Genomic DNA, 19,998 nt, shown 5'->3' with positions numbered 1-19,998 from the left:
TAAATAAGAATCTTGAGATGGAATAATATTGGATTTAAGGTTGCCTCTAAATTCAATGACTGGTATCATTATAAAACAAAGAAGAGGGTGGTTTGAATAGAGACACACAGAGAGAAAAAGTTCACGTGGATATGGAGGTAGAGAGTGGAGTGACGTGTCTATGAACCATGAATGCCAAGAAGCTAGGAGAGGGCATGAAACAGTTTCTCTCCCCAGAAGGAACTTGCCAACACCTTGTTTTGGACTTTTGGCCTTCTGAACCGGACAGTACATTTCTGTTTTGTCTTCCCTTCTTCCCTCCCTCCCTTCCCCTCTCTTTCTCTCATCCTTCCTTCCTTCTTCCCTTTCTTGTTTTTATTTTTCAAAACCAACTAGTTTGCAGTAATTTGTTATGACAGCCCTAGAAAATGAATATACTTTAAAAGAGATCTTATACAAAGTACACACTGTATATAAACCTCACAGCTGTTACAGGTTAGACTAATAGCCCCTAAATTTGTTTAATCAGTCAAAACATGTGTTGATTAAAAAAATAAGTGCACAACCCCATAAGAGGTAGGAAGATAGTGCAAAAATGGCAGGAGTGGTAGAGGGACGGAGGACCGGTTGGGAAAACTTGCTCTTTGCAGTCTCCCGGCTTCTCCAGCTTTGCGGGAGGTCTGGGTTAGGTCTTCTCTCCATCTCTAATCAAGTTTGTGATTTCAAGGGAAATATGAATCATGGTATCAAGCAGCTCCATCTTCCTCAGCAGTAATGGGAACAGTGCTGAATATCTTGAAGAAGGTGGGAATTGAGGTGTTGTTTTCACAGGTCTTGAAATATCAAAAAAGGTGGATGTCAATCCAACTTTGCCCAGTGTGGGGAGGCGCACTCCTGGCAGTTGGGTTGATGTACTAAAGAACATTTTGTGATCAATGCCCTCAAATTTGAAAGTTGTGGGTGAGGAATATATAGAACTGAGTAATGTGGGAAGTGAGTTGTGGTAAAGCAGTAGGAACAGATGCAAACGGCCCTTATGAATCACAGCTGAAGTCAACTTCCTATAACTTCTGGGTCTTGTGCATTTTGTGAGTTACAATGGCTTTCATTTCTCCCTCTTTTCAGTACTATCACCTCAGAGTTCATGACTGTGAGGAAAAGAATTCTAGTTTAAAGCAGATATATCTTAGACATAGGGAAGCATGTGTGTTTGAGAAAGTTCAGAGAAAATTTGTAAATTCAGTGCTGATCTCTAGGAACAATTCAGGAGAAGGCGTTTAGAGGGAATATTGTGATCACCAGGAGTCACATGGATTTCCTGGGATTCAGTGCCATTTTGACAGGCTGAGCCCTTGACTGGAACCAGTCAGGTGAAGTGGAGCTAACATCCACTTTCAGCTCTAAGACAACGGGTGGGCTTTGTGTTAAATGCTATCTCATTTAACCACCTCTGAACCCACAGAGGTAGGTAGTGCAGTTAAAATTCCTATATTGTAAGTGGGGAAACCGAGGTTTGTGGAGGTTAAGTAACTTGTCCCAGATCATGGAAGGAGAGGTTAAACAATTCATTGAAGATCATCTAATAAAGTAGCCTTCCCATGGGACAATTCCCACCCTTTTATTTTTCTTTTGTGGTAAATGGGAATCAAATCCAGGGCTGCATGCATGCTAGGCAAGAGCTGTACCTTGAGCTACACCCTGGCCTTGGAGCATGCACTCTTAACCTCCATGTTGTGGTTAAAAAATGTAGAAGTACCAGAAGAGGAAGAACGTTTCTAAATGATGCAAGAAAAAGAACTTGATCTTTGGAGTCCAGTAGGTGTATCACCATGGCTTGGCCACTTAACAGGTATTTGACCTCGGCCAAGCTCCCTAAACTCTGTGTACCTCAGATTTCCAAACAGGTTTCAGGAATAAACATCTTGTAGAATTCCTGCGAGGATTAGGTAAGATGATGTACCATATGGTGCGGGTGCCTGAGACATGATCAGTATTTACCAAGTATTTTATTTAAACCCACATGCTTACTCCTCACAAAGACCCTTTGAGGCAGGTATACTTATCATTCCTATTTTACAGATGAGAAAACCAAGGTTTAGTGAGATGAAGTAATTTGCCCAAGACGACATAGCATGTGGCTGGGCAGGAATTCAAAACTAGGAAGTCTGGCTCCATTCACTGTTCCTGTCTTCCTTTCCCACGTGGAAAAGTTTTGGGAGTTGGAGTTAAAACAAGCTTGAGAGGATTCTGAGTGTAGCAGCTAGTGAAACAGCGGGTTTGGATTGAGGGTTCACTCGTACAAAAATGAGGCCCCATGCACATCTGAAGTGTTTAAGTTTCGATGATACTTTTAATTAGAGATACTGGCAACATGGAAATGACTGATGAGAACCACTTGACTCAGAGTTGGACTCCCCCCTCCTCAAGGGCGACTGGCCTTGTGTGGAGGTGTAAACACCCAGCTCAGGGTAGATTTGAAGGGCCATCCCAGTTTCCCGCCTCCCTGTGGGGTGACTGAGGCCATGTGACTCATACTGACCAATGGAATGTGAACTGAAATGGTAGGAGTTACTTCCTGGTGGAATGTTAATGAGACAGTGTGCTCTGTGCTACACCTCTGCCCTGGGACTCAGGAGAATATTGGGTTGAGATGGGACGCTCATCAGAGGGGCCCCTGACTTACTGTGATAAACAGAACCCCATGCTGACCTGCAACACACTTGTAGGGTGGAACAAGAAAGAAATTTTTATGGTCTAAACTATGTTTTGGCCTAATAACCTATTAATCCTGACTGATATATTCTCTCAGGAATACTGAAATTGAATTAATTCGACTTAAAATCTTTCAAAAGTCCTATTTTTTAAGGAGCCTGAAATATTACTAGGATGTATTTATATACATACAAGTATCGAGGAAAAATTTAAAAGCACAGTCAATTCCTTACCTTTCAGGTAGTGCATACAACCAAGATAATCTTTCCAGACAGTGGTATTTGAAGGAAGGAAAAAGACAGTGGAAATACATGAATACAAAGAGAAATTCTATCACAGTCTCACCAGGATATAGCCACTATCAACAAATATAAACTCAGGAGAGACTTTCTCTAGAGACTAATTATGGATTAACCATGGGACAAGGCCCCATGTTTACTGCATCTTGGGGAGAATCCATCTATAGGTATAAAGACTCCTCTCTCAGAGAATGGCTTTTGTAAAGTTGTGAAATTTATAAAGGTGTGGTGCCCAGATAATTAACTGAGCTGCCCATTTTTCTTTTTTTAGCATATTCAAAACCTTTTGCGACCGTGTCTACCACACCATGGGCAGAGTGAATTATGGGCTCTGTAGAGGGTTGCCTCCTCATTTTCAGGGAGAAACATCTCTAGTCCTTTTCTAGAATGAGTGGTATGTGTTACCATGGCTCTTGTTTTGGAATTGCCTGGGCCACGGGTGGGCAAATTTTGGTCCATGGGCCAAATTCAATCTGTTGTCCTTTTTTATATGGTTTAAAACAAATTTTTATATTTAGATTTTACTTAAATGAAGTATGTTATATTTATTAATAAATGTAATGGTTTTTACATTTTTAGATGGTTAAAAAAGTCAAAAGGACAATATTTCATGACACATGAAAATGATATCAAATCCAATTTCGATGTCCATGAAAAAAGTTTTATTGGAACACAGCCATGTCTATTCATTTCTGTATTCCCTATGTCTTCTTTTACTCTCCAAGCCGAGTAGTGGCAACAGAAGTTCTATGGCCCACAAAACCTAAAACATTTACTAACAGGCCTTTTACAAGAGAAGTGCACTGACTGCTAGCCTGGGGATGGGAGTTTTTCTCTCTTTAGCAGATTTCTGATTTGAAATTGCTGGTGATGCCTCTGATGTTTTACAGACCTGCTGAAAGTCAATACTTCCGCAATGGGTTCTTTGGACCTTGTCTTTCCTGTTTTATGATTTTTCTGAGCCTAACTTCTGATATTTCAGAGGAACAAAGAACTTACTTCACGACCCCTTTGCTTGAGGTGATGGGATATGATTTTGTGGTCCATTTTCCTCCATGGTTCCCCGAATCCTTCTAGGGAATTCAACCGAGTTTAAAAACATCTACATCTAGTCTTTTAAATTATTGCTTTCCTTTTCAACATAAACAGAACTAATATGGATGAATTTGAGTGTCTTTTTATTTTATTTTATTTTTTCTGGATTAGACCTCTCTTTTCCTAACATACATTTCCAGATTTTTCTACTCTGGCTCTTCCTCCTAATGAGAGAGTTGAAGTTAAGGAGTTTTGGCTTTGCCTAAAGCATTCATTGTTCACACACACCTTGTCTGTCTTCAACCCCCAAAATGGTAACCCCACATAAGAAATATTCTCCCATCAAATCAGTCCCTCATCTCGGCCTGGACTTACTGTGTCTTGCCTGAGTGTCTATTAGCATGTCTCTGTCTGTCTTTTTTGTGGGAGATGTAGCTCAGTAGTACAACACTTGCCTAGCTTTTGCAAGCCCCTGGGTTCCATACCCAGGACCCCAAAAGACAATGATGCATCTTGAAACTTGAATTCTTAAAGATCCATCTCAGTCTTCCTTCTCCAATCCATCCACTTATTCTGGCATAACGACCTGGAATAGCATTCCCAGGCAATTGAGGGATTCCTGGATTCCTCGGCCAATGGGCTTTAACAGGTTGTTCTGGGGTAGTTTTCTGGCCTGGGCTTCTTTTGAGGGATATATCACTGGGGGACTTGAACAACAGAAGTGCGTCAGCTCTCATTCTGGAGGCTGGAAGCTGGTTTGGCGAGGCTGGTTCCTTCTGCTCTGAGGGAAGCATCTACTCTAGACCGTGGCTCCTGGATGGTTGTCTCCCAGGATCTCTTCACATCATCTTCTCTCTACATGTGTGTGTGCCTCCATTTCGTCTCTCCCTTTTAGTAAGGAGACCTGTCATCCTGGAGTAGAGGGCCATCCTCTTCCAGTATGGCTTCATCTTGACTAATTGCAACCTTATTTCCAAACTAGGTCATGTTCTGAAGTATTGGAGGTGAGGACTTCCACATAGGAAGTTTTGGGGACACAATTCAGTGTGTAACAGGGTCACTTCCAGCTTCTCCTTGATACCGTGGCCCCTCTTCCATAAGCTTTCACCAGTGCTTCTCGTAGCAATTCATCTTCTCATTTTTATGGTTCCATTTTTATAGACAATAAGATTGGGATATATATCCTTTTTTATTATTATTTTTTTTTTTGGTCTGGCCTGGCTTTGAAGATTTTTTATTTTCCTTTTATATGGATTTAACTTTTCCTCTAGGGCTTCATGCCTCCTAAGGAATTCTCTCTTTTCCTCTAGAGTGTAACCTAATTGAGCCCTGTTCTTTTACTTTTTGTTTCTTTTCCTCTGTTCTTGCTCTCCTTGTAACACTAAAACATGTCCTTGGAAAGCAATGCTTTTCTCTCCTTATTTCCTGAGCAAAACTGAGTGTAGCAGGCAGAGGCCTTTTAAATTATTCTTTTTCATTTTGAAAATTAACTTTTAAAGACTTAAAAATATGGTAGTAAAATACAACACGAAATTCACCCCAAAACCTTTTTTTTTTTTGGAACTGGGAATTTAACCCACCACTGAGCTACATCCCCAGACATTTTTAATTTTTATTTTGAGACAGGGTCTCAGTAAGTTGCATAGGCTGATTGAATTGATGGTCTTCCATGCCTCAGTCATCCAAGTTGATTGAATTTCAGGCATACACCTCTGGGCCTACATTATCTTAATGATTTTTAAGTGTACAGTTGTGTACTATTAATTACACTTACATTATTGTGTTTAAATTATTCTTAATCTCTGACTTACAGTAATTTCATTTTACTTGGTTTAATAATTTCATTGAGTTATTTCTCTCTTCCTCATGCCAATAAGATGTCCCTATAGAATGATTAGCTATATTCTTTTCTTCTCTAATTTTTTATTATGAAAAATTCAAATATAAAGAAAAGTTGAGGAAAAGTATGATTGACACTGACATACTTAAATTCTACTTTCAACAATAATATTTAACCATATTCCCTTTGCTTTGTCAATCTGAACATATATATTTACATAAATATATATATATATATATTTTTTTTTTCTATACCATCTGAAAGCAAATTTTGGAAATCAGAACACATTGCTCTTAATATCACATCCTTATAAAAATAAGGACATCTCCTGTGTAACAATATATCACTATTGCATCAAAGAAAAATGAGCAAATTTCCTAATTTAATCTAATACTATGTTTATATTCAAATTTCCTTAGTTTCCAAATGTCTTTTCTAGTGGTTTTTTTTTTTTTTTTTTGACTTTTGAACCAGGATCAAACAAAGTTTATATATTGCATTCCAATTCTTTTTTGCTTATCCATCAAAATACTTTCCCACTTTTTTGTGGTTGAAGCCAACATTCAGGACTGTAAAAAAAAAAAAAAAAAAAAAAAAAAAAACCTTGGTGGATTTATGTAACAATCAACTCTTTCCTTGGCTCTACCACTGTTACAGTTCAAAACGAGATAGAAGGGAACAGAATTTGTGTCTCCTGAATTAGTGCCACCTGTAAACAACAGATGCTACAAATGAAAAGGCCAGTCTTCTTTGGCCCATGTACTCTTAACTGTCTTTTGTAATTTTAAGTTCCAGCCTGCTGTTCTTTCTAAGAACCATGTTTAAAGGGAGGAAAAACTATTCCATCAATGTTTAATAATCTGGCAAAATGAAGTTTTGTAAATCTTCCCTGGTATGAAAATACTTTCTGCTGGTAACCTAATCTTTGATTCAGTTGCACCTGCTTAGGTCTAAGTCTGCCAGAAAAACTTCTAATGCCAATAAAAACCAGTCTTTTTTTTTTTTTTTTATTTTTCTGTAAAATCTCATCCAAAACATATGTTACAACCTGTAACAGTCAACACTGATAAAAGCACTACACCCTGGGCTTCCCTTCACCTTTGTTTTTCCACGTGTTATTTCAGTTGCCCTGCTACAGTGTCATATCCATCTGGCAAGAGATCCTGATCAATGTGGCAATTGGTAGGGGAGGGTTGGGGTGATGATTAATTCTACTTCTTCTCTTACTTTCCAAATTCAGAATATTTGAGGTATAGATCGAGGGATCATTCAGGAAGTGGAAATAGGCTTGTTATTGTAAAGTGGATTGGAGGATGTGGTTGGACCCAGCACTGGGTCTCTTCTGGAAGTTCTAGACTTTGGGTTAACCCACCTAAAGGAGAGTGTGAGTGTTTAGGGCAGACTCACATACCCAGAATTGCCATCTCACACTTGTGAGTCCCAGAAAAATCATTACTGGGTACCATTTTTTAAAAAAGGGGCATATCTAACTTAAAAAATATAGTAAAATCCATCGTTTTCAATGTGTAGTTGGATGTGTCTTGACAAATATATAGAATGACACAGCCACCACCACAGTCAAGATACTCAACATTTCCATCACCCCAGGGAGTTTCCTCCCATGTCTTTTTAGTTAATTTCCTCCTCTCTCTACCCTCACCTCCAGACCTTGGCAATCTGGGCCAGATTTCTGTCCCTATAATTTTCCTTGTAGAATGTTATGTGTTAGCACAAAAAGACAGGGTTTGATGCAAACTTCACGAATCAGCTCAGCTCTTTTATTCAGGAATGGAGTCATGGTTCTGATGGACCCACTCCACTCTCTTGGTGGAAAATGAGCCACTGGTCAAAGGAGGAGTTTGGGCTTATATAGATTATACTGAGAGATGATTTAGTGAGCATGTCAGTTTGGACACTCGGGACATCCTAGGTTTTTGGGTTGGGCGTCCGTGGCCAGCACCTGGAGAGAATTTATCTTGAAGAGATTAGTGTTTCCTAGAGACTATCATTCTAGGTTTGATGAAACGCTTTCTCCTCACTGATGGCCAGCAGCTTGAAAAGGTTTTATCTTGAAAGAGATGAAAGCTATCAGTGTATGGCTCCCTTTCCTAGGTCACACTATCTTGGGGTTTTTCATTTTCCATATTCAACATTACGTAAGCGGAGTTGTGCAGTATGTGGCATCCGAGTTGCTGCACATGCCAGTAGTTTGTTTCTTTACTTGTTCAGTTGTATTTCATTGCAAGGATGTATCCTGATTTGTTTATCTGTTCACCAGTGGAAGGATCTCTAGGTTGTTTCCAGATTTTGATTATTATGAATAAAGTTGATAAACATTTGTATACAGATGTTTGTGTGGACTTAAATGTTTTCATTTCTTTTGGAAAATTCCCAGAAATGTGATTCTTGGATCATATGGTCAGTATATGTTTAACTTTGTAAGAAATGGTGCACTGCTTTTTAAAACATCGGTTCCACCCATGGAGGAACATGAACCAATGCATGTTTTACTCTTTAACACTCACAAAAAAATAAATTTCTCATGTGGGAATGAGTAAGTCAGGGATGGGGAGAGATGATAGTAATACTATTTTATTGTAGTGACTCACAAAGCTGAATAGGTTCAGAGGAAGCTTTTATGAAGTTTGATGCTGGCTCCCATTCTCCATCCTTTGGAATTAATAGGGTTTTGGTAGAGCCTAGTTTTTAAAGGGTCCCCCTTCCACATGATTCTAAGATATAGAATGGACAGTCCCTCATGAAAATATGATGCCTGTCAAATGGAGATGGCCTCTTAAAAACCAGGAGACCATTACTTTGATGAAAAAGAATCAGAAATATAAAAAAATCTGCTGTAACTTTCATGGTATCTTATGAGACTAAAAACATTTTGATTTTAAATATCTTTGAAAATTTTAATGTCCTGGATGGAGTTTTAAAAATGTAGGTAAGTAAGTAAGAGAACTGCACAGACCACTGTAAAATCTGATTCAAAATGTTCTGTGTTCGCATATAAAAACCTTGGCTCAGCTATTCTTTTTCAATATTAAATATATAAGAAGATTTACAATCTTTTGTTCATTTATTTATTTGGTCCTTTAGGATAAAGAGAATTCTATTTTAAATAGTTTTGATGAGAATTCTGGACTAATTTTGGATCATGACTCAAAAAACAAACTATTGTTTAGTATTTTTATTTGATTTGAAAGAAATGCCTGTTAAAGTAATTTTATATATTGTTGGGACCATTTAAAAAATTCTTTCTATCATGTTCTTTTTGGTTAGTTCTTAGTAAAGAATGTCAAGTGAGATCTAAGTAAATGAGGAATTATCAAAGAAAAGTGTTAATGATTTGATGAAAATATATCTACTATTCACAGATGGTTTTCTCATTTTATTAATAAAATACAGACAAGCTACTTCAGGATGATAATACGGAAAAGCAAAATATAAAAAAAAGAAAAAAATTTAGTTAATAAATAAATGAAGTATCTCACTGCGCATGAGTCTCTATAGTGGTCAGCCTGGAGTTTTGATGTTTGGGGACAATAGAGGGCATGTTTTGAAATGTCTTTCCTTGCAGACATAGAGTATAAACTAAGAATTATGGTGGTTTGGTTTTTGTTTTTTGTGATAAAAATCAGGGCCTTATATATGCTAGGCACACATTCGGTCACACTACTTATGCCATTTTGAATTTTCCATGCTGCATGAAAGAGCAAAAGCAAAGAGGCAGGAAGAATGAAGATTCTTGATCATTTTTGAAGATGATCATAGTAGTTCATTGATCAAGACCAACTATACAAACATCATTATAGCAACATAAATGGAACTCTAAATTAAAAAAAAAAATGCGTTTGTATTCCTTCTACCCCCAAATGAATCTGTTCTCACTTTTCATTTTTTAGGACTTTTTTATTTCATTAATTAGACAGAACATTGTTTGCTTGACCATTTCCCAACAGTCTAGTTTTTTTTTTTTTTTTTGATATTATAAATATTGCCCTGAAAAATCTTTCTACACACAGATTTTTAAAGTTAAGGGAAAACCTTGGGATTATTTTCCTAAAATGAACAGAAGGAAATAGGATTTTCAGATCAATGGGAATCATGTTTTTAGTTCTCATCTATCTTCACTGTTCTTTCTCAAAGGGTCATCATTTCCATTTATTCTCTTTTTAAGAAATTTAAAAACTTGTTCTTTTTAGTTATACAATATAGTAGAATGTATTTTGGCATATCATATGTACTTGGAGCATAACTTCCCATTTCCATGGTGGTCCATAATGTGGATACACTGGTCATGTATTCACATATGAACATAGGACCTATTCATTTATTTTCTGCAAATATAAGTATACTGCCTGGTCAGTCCCAGGTATTGTAATCAGAAATTAAATTGGTGTAAAATGATACCTTGTTATTTTAATGATTACTTCTTTGATTATTAGAGGGGTTGAACATTTTCCTGTATTTGTGTTTACTAATTGTAATTCCAATTTTTTGATGTGAACTGTTTATGTTGTATAGTCACTTGCGTGCAGGGAATAAAATAATTAAACCCATTCCATATATTATTTAAAAAAAATGTTTTTACCAACTTTTTAAAAAGCACTTTACAATAAAAATATTAACCTTTTGCTTGTCTAATTACTGCTGTAGTTTGGATCTGGAATGTCCCCAAAGGCCCATGTGGTAAAGACCTGGTCCTTGTTGTTATTGGAAGGTGATGGAAACCTTTAAGAATTGGGACCTAGTGGGAAGTTAGGTCATTGGGGGTGTGCCCCTGAAGGGGACGAAGGAACTCTAGTCTCTTCCTCTTCCTCTCTCTTTCACTTCCTGGTAGCCATGAGGTAAACAGGCCTTCTCCTGCCATGCATTCCTGCTATGATATACAGTGTTATCATAGGCCCAGAGCAACTTCCTCAAGCAATCATGGACTAAAACCTTCAAAACTGAAACAAAATAAACATTTTATTTTTCTAACTTGACTGTCTCAGGTATTTTGTTATGGTAATGGAAAGTTCACTAACACAGAAGATACTTGTGATAATGAATCTTGGTCATCAACTTGACTAGATTGAGAGATACCTAGGAAATTGGTAGTACTTACTTCTGGGTGTTTCTGTGAGGGTGCTTCCAGGAAAGACTGGCGTGTGGATCAGTGAACCAAGTGAGGAAGAGCCAGTGTGAATGTGGACGGCACCATTTAATGGGTGGGGAGTCTGATGAAACAAAAAGCAGAAGAAACTCATGCTTGACTTTTGAGCACATTTTTGTGGCTGTTATTCTGTGTGGATGTCAGACTACAGATTCTTTTTTTTTTTTTTTTAATATATTTTTGGGTTGTAGATGGATACCTTTATTTTATTTTTATGTGGTGCTGAGGATCAAACCCAGTGCCTCACACATGTGAGGCAAGTTCTCTACCATTGAGCTATAGCCTCAGCTCCCAGGTTACAGATTCTTTAGCCTTTGAACATGGACTTGCTCCAGCACTTCTCCCGGGGGCCTTGGACTGGGACTTCATTATGAATCCCTCTTGTTGAGACTCCCAGTTTCTGGACTAAGCAGCTATTGGTTTCCCTGGTTCTCCAGTCCTCAGACAACCACTGTGGGATGATTCAGCCTCTGATTGTATAAATCAATCTAATAAATCCCCTCATACATATGTATCTCACATGTACCATACATATGTATATAAGATATATATGTACTTTTGATATATATATATATTTATATTTATATATACATATGTATTTTTTTCTGTTGGCTTTGTTCCTCTGGAGAACTCCAACTAATAAAATTACTATAAATATCAAATCAGTTGCTTTTTCAACTTTAGAGTTTTTCTCGCATAAGTTTTAAAATTTTCCATGACAAAATTACTAATCATTTCATTAGTAGTATCTTCTGTTACTTCAACACATTGAAAGTAATCACTCCTCTAGAGAGGTTGGAGCTGAACTCAGTGCCAGACCCCATGAGGCCCTCATCCTGGAGCATGCTGGGAACTTAATTATAGTGAGACGTGCGTAAGGAAACCAGGACCCACAGAGTTGAGGTTATTGAGATTGGCCCTGCTGTGAAGCTGTCCCCCACCCGCCTTTCCCGGTCTCAGTCCCAGGGTGGGTCTGAAGTATACCTCACTGTCTGAAAAACCTGGCTAGCTCAGGTTCTCTTTGGGCAGGTATTCACTTCCAAGCGTGTTAATGTTTCTTCTTCCACTGCTGTGGTTTTATTTCAGGCTCTCATGATTTATCATCTATTTTCTTTTCCTGTTTCTCCTGTTTTGTCCTTGTACCCCTCTTGTCCATTTTTCCCACTGTGTAAATATAGGTTGAGTATCCCTTAAGACTTGGGACCAGAAATGCTTCATATTTCAGTTTTTGAAATATTTCCATACATCATGGGATACCCTGGGGATGGGATCCAGGTCTAAACATGAATTCATTTGTCTTTCATGTACATTTTATACACATAGCCCAAAGGTAACTTTATACAATATTTTTAGTGCACCTGTGTTTTGACTGCATCCTGTCACGTGAGGTCAGGTGTGGAATTTTCTACTATTGATGTCATGTTCATATGGTCAAAAGTTTCAGATTTTGGAGAATTTCACATTTCAGATTTATTTCACAATAATACTAAACCCCTACCTATACTCAAATACCTTTCTTGTTCTGTTTCTCCCTCTTTTTCTCATCTTTCTTTGTATAAAACACTTTTGTTCTCTTTTAAGCTTTTTCTAAACAAAAGAAGTATTTGGCTTTTATAGAAAACTCAGAAAATGCAAGCAAACAATAAAAAATTAAGTTACCTATACTCTTACCACCCAGAGATAAAGCTTTTTATTGTTTATTGTTCTTTCTATAGTTTTCCCTTCCATTTTCTATTTTTCTAATTAAATACTTTTATATTTATAAAAGGGGCCCATAACACATAGTTCATAACCTGCAATTTTTCTGCTGAAAATATATATGGGTATATTTTCATAATAGTGAACACATCTCTTCCCAATTTTGGAGTACTATTTCAAAAGTCCAAATATGTATGCCATTTTTCCATTGAGAGTAGTAAATCTTTTTAGCCTAGAGTCATGGTTTCCAAACGTTTCTGTACTTTGGAATTATCTGGGATTTAAAAAAAAAAAAAAAAAACTGAACCACCTGGCTCCCTTGCTTAGAAATTATGATTAATTTGTTTTCAGTGTAATTTGGGCATGGAGAATTTTAAACACTCCCCAGGTGATTCTAATGTGCAGTAAAGTTTGGAGCTTGCGGGCTGGGAGCAGAAGTCTGCCAACTACAGCCTGTCGATCAAACCCAGCTGGCAGCCTGTTTGTCTATGGCTCCATGTGTTTTACATTTTTGAGGGGTTTAAAAAAAAAAAAAAACCAAAGAATAATAATGTTTTATGATACACAAAAATGATATGAAATTCAAATTTAAGTACCTATCCATAACTTCTTGGACTATTCATTTATGTATTTTCTTTTCTTTTTTTCCCATTTATGTATTTTCTATAAGGGCTGCTTTTGTGCTACAATGGCAGAATGCAAGTGGTTTGGACAGAGACAGTATGACTTGCAAAGTCTGAAATATTTATTATTTGACTTTCTGCAGAAAGTAGTTGTTAGAGCATAAACTGCTTTGTGTCCCACCTGAAGCATTTCCGTGCTGTGTTCCATGCCTCTCTCTCCCAGGTACTTCTCACTTGTGTCTTCAGCCGTACTTACAACAATATCATCTACAGCTCATCAAAGTCATCCTTTGGTATCTTTGCATGTAATTTTTCTTTTGCCTGAAATGTTCTTCTTTCCATTAGAACCCATATTCATCACTTAAGGCGCCCTTGGCAGACCCCACCTTTAAGAAATCCCCCTTTTCTCTTCCAGTCACTCTCTCCTTCCGTCTACCTGTAGCTGGTAGAGTCTTCACTCAAGTTTCCTCCCAGGGTGTTGTAACTACATATTTAGACTTCTGCTCTCCTGCAGTAGCTTCCAGAAGGCAGGGGTTGCAGTCATCTAGCTGGTGTGTTCCCAGCATCTAGCGCAGAGCCTATATGATCAGTACGTACTTATAGAATGTCCAAACAAATGAATGACCCAGTGGACATTGGCACAGTAGCTGTTGGAGATAAGAAGTCATCACAGAGAGAAGAGAGACATGTCCGACCCTGTGGAAGAGGAGGATGGTAGAAGAAAGTCTAGGGTCAAAGCTTTAATATAATGTACATGGAAAAAAGCTGAATACAAAGGAATATGTGTAGTAGGGTTAGACTTAGGTTGACTGACTTTAATTACTTGATGGTGACGGTGTTACTGCTTAAATTGAGCACTCATCATCAGAAGTGGCTCTCACTTCTATTTCTTGTGGTGAGGTCCCCTTGGAGCAGAGTTTCTCTGTGTGGGACAACCCCAGAGTGAGCCTTTTTGTTATAGGCACAAGAAGTTAGTGGGCGCTGACTTAACTTGGCAAAAGCCTACACCTCCATATATTCTACCACCCCTTGTTTTAGAGAACCTGAGGATTGCTAAGGAGGAGATGGGCAGATTGGCATAGGGGCTGGGAAGTGCTCAGGAGGATGATAGTGAAGACCTGCACCTTTCTTTTTGGGATTCAAAGGCCAGAGACTGTTACTAGTGATCTTAGGAAGGTTTGAGGGAACACAATTGATAGGAAAGGAACAGATGCTCTCAGGAGAAATGTTTGACCAGGGCTGAGCACCATTACACTGAGGAGACTCTATCTGGTCGATACTGGATGACTCTTTAGGATGCATGTGTATTTCTACATTCTTCACAGTTTTCTTTTTTCCACTTCTAAGGCAAGTGACCAGAACTGACTTTGGCCTGAGAGAGCCCCTCCTGAGATTCCTGGCCTGCTCAGAGGAGCAGGAAATAAAGAACAATGCTCTGGCTATGTGTAGGATCAGAGGCTAGAGTTAATTTGAATGTTAAAATAAACATGGCCTTCAACAAATCCCATCATTATGTATAAACCACAAATGAAAAATATTAAAAAAATGACCTTATTTGTATCCCAAGCTACTAGTTATGTGTGTAAAAATATATGCATTTGGGCACGGCAGAGTGGTACTAGGTAAAAATATGCAAAAATGACCATAGTAGTGTTAAAATGACTGGATTTCAACTGGTTTTCTTCTAATAGAGTTAAGTCTTTAATAAAAAGGTGAAAAAATATTATTACATATTTGTATTACAATTAACTTTACATTAAAAACAAACCCTCAATAATTATTTTACTGTTCATAGTATTATATCATTTAGTTATCATTTGTTTTCTGTATTTTAAATTTTTGGTATGGTCTCTTTCTTTAGCATTCTTCTTCCCTTTTCATTTTTGCATTTTTAAATATTGTTCTTTTTTGTATTTTTTTTTTTTTTTTTTTTTTTTAATTTAGAGGCAGGGTCTCACTGAGTTGCTTAGGGCCTTGCTAAGTTACTGAGGCTGGCTTTGAACCTGCAATCCTCCTGTCTCAGCCTTCCAAACTACTGGGACTGCACCACCATGCACGGCAAGATTGTTCTTCATAGTAGTAAATATAGCTGGATGGCACAAACTCTTGTTTTGATTTTAGCTGGGAGCTTTCTTTGGATAAAGGAAGATTCATTAAAATAGAAAGTAATTATTATGCACATCATTTATTTTGCAACTGTCAATTACCTGAAGTATCATAATCTCATAATGTCTAATTGATAAACATTCCTTGATTTTAAAAACGGCTATGGTACAGAAGTTTGTAACTCAGCTTTTTGAACTTGAAATACGTTTTTTTTTTTGTTTTGTTTTGTTTTCTCTGTGGTGTTGAGAATAGAATCCAGGACCTCACACATGCTAGGCAAGCACTCTATATTGACTTAGTCCCCCAGCCCCAGAAATATGTGTTCTTATACAAACAGAGCTGTAACATGGTGTCCAAGATTCCTAGACCAGTCCACCAAAGCCTGTAATCTCCTAAAAGAAAAAAAAAATTGGAAGCATTTCAAATAAGAGTCTTACAAGAGAACGCTTTGAAAAGTAGAGATATAAACTGAGAGAAGAGTTTAAAAGCAGATTAGTGTTGGTGCTGGGAATGGAGCTCAGTGGTAGAGCCCTTGCCCAAGTTATGCATGGCCCTGGGTTCAACCCCCAATACTGAAAGCAAAACTTAGATGAATGTTGATTCTTGAGGAAAAATGCATTCTGAGACAGTGAGGAAGGAGAGGAAGATGTTTGCTGGTCATGATTAAGGTCTTTTAACTGGAGGTGGGGGCTATTCTCAGCTTAAAAATGGCATGAAGAGGGATTGAGAAGGGAGATTTTCCAGAATGAGGCAACTGCCCAGAGGTAAGGAGGAGAAGAGAAAGATGGAGAGGATGGGGAGGAGACATTAGCTGACTTAGGAGTGGGAAGACAGAGGAAAAAGTGGTACCTATGGGACAGGAGCTCCTGGGCTGCTATCTTTCTGTGTCCCTTCAGCCTCATTAGCATAGACTCTCCACCCTTCTCCTGCATCCTCAGGTCCCCAGGCACTTCACAGCTTCAGGTGAGGAGTTAGGAGTTGATGGGAGGCAGGAGATCAGAATATTTCTTTGAAAAAATTAGGAGAATAATTGTATTGCAATGGCAATAATTGTGTTGTCATGGATACGGGAGTGGGGGTGGGGGAGAGAAACATCTTCCCACAGAAGAATTATACTGCCCTTCCTGAAAAGTACCAGTGCCTTCAGTGTGGCTGGTACCCTTGAGACCCAACTGAGCCGTATGCAGAAGGCAGGGAGAATGGTGCATGATGGAAAATTAAACATCAGGAGCTTACCCACACTCATGATCATTTTTTGTTTTGTTTGGAATGAATCAGTTGCAAATAGAAGTCTAAATAAAACACAACCCCAGGAAAGAATGACATCTCACAATGATGCAACTGTTGCTTAATAATTTCCTGCTTGCCCTCAAATTGACCAATTTCAGAAGGATTGAGGAGATCGTATCTCACACAGTAAAACAAAGAAGGAAGGGTTAAGAAATCCTACTACCTCATTGCTACATGCCTGGAGTACTTATCATAACTAAAGGTTTTCTGGGATGTTCTCAATTCACATACAGTTGACCCTTGAGTGGTGAGTGGACTTCTAAGAGGTGGGGCCTTGTACAAGGAGGTTGGATCATTGGCTCACTGTCCTCAGAAGAAACTAATAGGGTTATATGGGACCCTGGCTAGTTTTAGTGAGAAGGTTGTTATACAAGAGCAAGACTTGCTTACCTGACTCACTCTCTGGTTTCCCATCCAAACTTTGATGTCTCTTTCTTGAATGTGTTCCCACTATGATGTCACCTGCCATAAAACCCTCAACAGAGACTATGCCATGCTGACTAGACTTTCAACTTCCCAAACTTTAAGCTAAGTAAACCTCTTTTCTTTATAAATATCCAGCCTCAGGTATTCTGTTATAGCAATGGAAAATAGACTAAGACATGTGCCGTATTACGGAAACTCTAATGTAATATATAATACATTGTAATAAGGCTAAGGTCTTTTTTTTTTTTCCAGTTTTAATGACTTATCTTACTTAGGTAACTTTCTTTTGCTTCCCAGACACACTTTGAACCAGTCAGCTAGCTCTGGTCTCTTTCCTACAACTGCCCTATTCATCCCCACCTATTATGCTTTTGCTTTTCTTCTATGCTTAACACTTTCCTCCTGGGATCCTTTCTCTCCCTTTCTCACTAAGACCAGGCTCATTTTTCAAATCTCAGCTCAATTCTGACATTAGAGAAAATAAGATGGGGGCTTTTGTGAGTTTTCTGGAGACTTCCTGTTGGCGAGCTCTGACATTGCACAATTTCCCTGCCAGGGTGAGGCATTCTCTTGTTGTTCTTGTGACATACCCTTATCCCTATCACACAGCCTCTTTCTGCTATGATAGTCTGGATCCTGGTGGGCAGCTTCTTTGGTGGAGTTGGAGTTCTTTCAAGAAGGCTCTAGCCAGGTTGCCCTCTGCAGCATCCATTTAGTCTACCCGTATCATGGCATTTTGTCGCATTAAACTCTGGAAATGCCATATTCTCTCTTTGCTCCCTGTCTTAGACAGAACCAGTCAACCCCTCTCCTTTGAGCTTTTCTGGTGAGAATTAGGTAACAGTCTCTGGTCCAGGGAACACAAATCAAGCCATCTGTGGTAGGCAGATGTGTACACCCTCGTCTTTGGAATTTGTAAGTGTGTTTTGTGTCTTTGTCAATTTTCTGTTGCTGTAACAGAACACCTGAGAATGGATAATTTATAAAGGATAGAGGTTTATTTATTTGGTTCTGGATGATGGGAGTCCAAGATTGGGTGGTTCCACCAGGCAAGGGCCTCATTCTGTGTCATAGCATGGTGGAGAAGTGGAAGGACAAGGGGTACTTTTAGAAGAGAGAAAACATGGGGTGTGGCCTTGTTTTACAGCAACCCGTTCTCTCAGTAAGTAATCCAGTCCCATGAGAGTGAGAACTCTCTCACTCCCATGAGAATTAACTCAGCCCATTAAGGAAAGCATTAAAATCTCTTATTGACCTAATCATCTCTTAAAGGCCTCACACCAAACACTGCCTTAAAAGCAATCAAATTTCAGTGTGAGTTTCAAAAGGGACAAACTATGACTTTATCTCATGTGGCAGAAGGGACTTTGCAGATGTGATTGAGGTTATAAATCTTGAGGGGGAGATTATCCTGGGTTTTCTTGTGAGCTCAGTCTAATCGTCCAACCACAGGAGTACTTAAAAGTGGAGAACCTCTCCTAAGGGTCAGAGGCATGTGACATTAGGATGTTTCTCAATATTGCTGACTTGAAGTTGGAGGAAGATGGCCACCCACCATGGAGAGACCTCTAGAAGCTGGGAATGGCCCTTAGTTACAGTCAACGAGTAGGCAGAGACCTCATTCCCACAATGACATGTAGCTGAATGGGCAGGAAACACAGGAGACCCTACAGCTTCCAGAATGACGACACCTTTATTTCAGCTTAGGGAGGTCCCCACTAGATGTAGTCCCCGTGGACTGTAAGATAATGGATTTGGGTTGTTCTACACCACTACGTTTGTGGTCATTTGGTATGGCAGCAGTAGAATCCCATATACAGGCCCCCAGATTTCCTTCCCAGGTCTGCTAGTGTGTGTCTCCTTGTAAGCGCAGGGGTAAGAGGGTTGCAAGATGATGTCCTTCCCTTGGCGGGGACTCTGCCTCCACTCCCTGCCATTGCTTCTCCTGCAGTGACTCCTGCCTTGTTGGGGAGGGCAAATTATACCATTTTATTGTTCTCCCTGTTTCTTATATTTAGGTTACAGGCTAGAGATGGATTTTTGGTATATTCCACAACTTATTTAAGCAATTTTACTACCTTGGTTGCAATGTAGGGGTGAGAAAAGGTCCCTTTGCTGGGTATATCTCAAAGTCTTTGTCCCTTGTTCTACATTTCATGGCAGGCCCAGGTAGACCATTTCCATGCCTTTCCATCACTTGCTAGCTACCTGAATTCCGTCTGACTGGATGAGTTCTATGTGTGAAAATCTGTTGACTGACTGTCCTTTTGCACTGGACACACCTCTCACGTTGGACTCTGTGGTTTGATTGCCTCTTTGATAGTAATTTCTGTGACTAAGCCAGTTCCTCCAGTCTTTCATTCTGCTTTATGTACATTGCCAGCAGGATGTCAGGCCCTAGTCCTGAGCCTTCCAGAACATAGGACTTCAGGTTTGGAGGGGTTGAAGGGATCCTAAAGATCAGCTGTTTCATTGCTTCCCTCAACTCACTTTCTAATCTCCGACCATTCCTTCTCATGAGCCACCCAGGATGTGCATGTGAGATCCATGGGTGGTAGATCCACTCAACTGGTACCTTTAACCCATTTTGGAAATTTTCTTTGGGTTCCTAGTGTCCATACCAGCCTCAACACATAGCCTGAAGTTTGGCAGAAACTCAGTGAATGAATATTTGTGCATGTCCCAAACTAGTGTCCATAAAGTAGTCTTTGTAATGATTCAGAGAGACTTAAATACCCTCTTACAGTATGACCTTTAACCACATGAAGCTATCCTGTCCTAAGTAAGTCATTCCTTCTCACTTGGTATATTTTCAAACTTCCAAAAGCA

Source organism: Sciurus vulgaris, assembly GCF_902686455.1.
Source record: "Sciurus vulgaris genome assembly, chromosome: 5".
Classification (NCBI taxonomy): domain Eukaryota; kingdom Metazoa; phylum Chordata; class Mammalia; order Rodentia; family Sciuridae; genus Sciurus; species Sciurus vulgaris.
The sequence above is the reverse complement of the archived record's forward strand: the minus strand, read 5'-3'. Positions refer to the sequence as shown.